We start from the raw sequence: 3,128 nt of genomic DNA, 5'->3' as shown, positions 1-3,128 counted from the left end.
TCATATTCAGGCATTCTGTTGTGTTCCATTATTCTGTAGCTTCTGAGCCACTACCATATTCTTTTTAATACAGTAGATTTGTATTATAGTTTAAAATCAGGGACAGTGATACATCCTCTTTGTTCTTTGTTAGTTTTCTGTTTTTAGTTTGTTTTCTTTCCTTTTTTTTTAGTGATTTCATCTCTTTTTTGTTTAAATGTAAATTTTAGTATTATTTATTGTAAGTGTCTGAAAATGCCCTTGGTATTTTGATAGGCACTGTATTTAATTTGTGTATTTTGTTGGCTAATACTGTCATTTAAACAATATTTTTTTCTCATCTACGAACACAGTATACACTTTCATATATTTGCTTTATCTTCAATTTCTCTTATAAATATTTCATAGTTTTCTGAGTACAGGTCTTTTACTTCCTTGGTTGAATACATTTATTGATTTTTTTTTGGAATGCAACTGTAAATGTGACAGTTCCCTCACTTTCTCGATCTGTTAGCTTGTTGTTAGTGTGTAGAAATGCAAGATTTCTGTATGTTAATTTTACATTCAAAAATTTTACCAAATGCATTGATAAGCCCTAGTAGTTTTTTGGCACCATTTTCAGGATTTCTGTTTAAAGTATGTCATCTGCAAACAGATAATTTTACTCCTTTTCTTAATTAGCTATATTTTATTTAATTCTATTTTGGATAGCTATGGCTAGAATTTCCATACTATAATGAATAACAGTGGTAAGAGTGAGCATTCTTGTCTTCTTCATGCTCTTATTGGAGATGCTTTCAGCTTTTAATCAGTGTGCGTCACGTTAGCAGAGTTCTTGTCATATATGACCTTAACTGTGTTGAGGTATGTTTCCTCATGCCCACTTTGAGGAGAAATACATTCATAAATAGATCCTGAATATGTCAAAATATTTTATGACTCTACTGAAGTGACCATATAATTTTTATTCTTCTGGTTGTTTGTGTGGTGTATCATACTGATTAATTTGTGGGTATTGAATCACTTTTGCATCCCTGGAATGAAATATACTTAATCATAATGTAAAATCCTCTTAATGTACTGTTGGATTTGTTAACAATTTAGTGGTTAGTTCTGCATCTATACTTATCAATAGTATTTAACCTGTAATTTTTTGAGGTATTTGTTCCAGTTCTAGTAGTAATGTGATACAGAAATGTGGGGTAGAATGTCTCCCATCCTCTAGAAATTTTTGGTATTCTCTGAGAAGTATAGGTGATAGCTCTTCTCTAAATGTTTGGCTGAAAGCACCTGTGAAGCTCTATAGGCCTGGAATTTTTATTCTTGGGAGATTTTATTAAAATACTTATTCAATATTATTAGTGATAATCTGGTCATATTTTCTTTCTCATTCCATTATGGAGATTAAGTCTTTCTAAGAAATGGTCCTTTTATTCTAGGGTTACCATTTGATTGGCATATAATTTGTTGTATCATTTTATGATGCTTTGTATTTCTTTGATATAAGCTTTAATTTCTCATTTATTTCTAAGCTTATTAATCTGTAACTCTCTATTTTGTTCATGAGTCTGGTTAAAGTTTATCAACTTTACTTATCTTTCAAAAGCCATTATTTAGTTTGATTAAATGTTTTTATTTTTAATACTTATTTTATTTATGTTCTGTCCTTTCAGATGTCTTTCCTTCTACTATCAAGTTTTTTTAATTATTTTGCTACGTCTTTGGGCAGTAAGGATATATTATAAGAGAGAGATGTTTCCTATTTGTATAACTGGGATTATTTTGCTATAAGCACCCCTATTAATACTGCTTTTGTTATACCCCATGGATTTGGTTTTTGTTGTCATTTCTCTTTATATATTTTTCCTATGCTTTATACAGTAATCCATTTGTTGTTAATAATGTATGATTTATCCTCCAAACTTTATTATTTTTCTCAGGTTTTTTCTTTTAGTAAATTTCTATTTTCACAAAATCCATGTTACTTCACAAAAACAAGGAGAAAAATTATAAAATTTATACATATATCTGAAAGACCCAAATTTTCTAAAATTATGTTGAAAAATGTAAAAGTTGTGGGTATTACCATCCCTGAGTTTAGAACATACTACAAAGCTACAGTAATCAATACATAAAAATATGGCACTTATAGAAGCACATAGATCAGTGGAACAAAATGAAGAATCCATAAATAAACCCACACACATATGGTCAATTAGTCAACAAAGAAGGAGGCAAGAGTGTACAATGAAAACAGGCAGTCTCTTCAGCAACTAGTTCTGACAAAACAAGACAGTACATATAAAAGGAAGTTGTAAAAGCACTTCCTTCCATAGTATAAAAAATGAGATAAAAATGGATTAATTTCCTAAATGTAAAGCCTGAAACTATACAATTTCTGACCAAGAACAGGAGCAGAACTGACTTTGAGATAAATCATAGCAATCATTATTTTTGATCTATCTCCAAATTAAAAAAAGGAAAACTAACAATTACAGTTTTTAGTTTACTGAGGAAAAAATAGATGCATTATTCCATACAGGGATTCTATTTCTTGTATAAGTGTGAAGTACAAAACCTTTTGCAGAGCAAAGGAAACCTTCAACAAGACGTATGATAACAGACAGAATAGAAGGAAAAATTTCAGACAATGTGACCAACAAGATGTTAATATCCATAATTATATATAGAATATTAGACTCAATATTTAAAAATTAAAGACCTCAAATTAAAAACAGTTGAAGAATCTTCATGGAAACTTTTGAAAAATGACATGTGTATGATTTTCATGCACATAAAAAGAAACATAACTTTGCTATTCATTAGGAAAACATATAACAATACCAGAATGAAATATAATCTTACAGCAACCAAAATGGCTATTAACAAAAAGTCTACAAATGAAAACATTAATAAAAATGTCGATAAGTGGGATCCCACATACACTATTGGGGGAAACATAAATTGATGTATCCACTATTATAAAAGTGTGGACAGTGCCCAGAAAACTAGAAATAGAAGTATTATATGTTGCAGCAATTCCAGTTTTTGGTATAAATCTGAAAAAAAAGTAATGATTAACTTAAAGAATATATTATCCCAATGTTCTTAACATCATCATTTATAGTAGCCAAGGATAGAAGCTCAAC

The sequence above is a fragment of the Vicugna pacos genome, unplaced genomic scaffold (genome assembly GCF_048564905.1).
Source record: "Vicugna pacos unplaced genomic scaffold, VicPac4 scaffold_199, whole genome shotgun sequence".
NCBI classification, from domain to species: Eukaryota; Metazoa; Chordata; class Mammalia; order Artiodactyla; family Camelidae; genus Vicugna; species Vicugna pacos.
The sequence above is the reverse complement of the archived record's forward strand: the minus strand, read 5'-3'. Positions refer to the sequence as shown.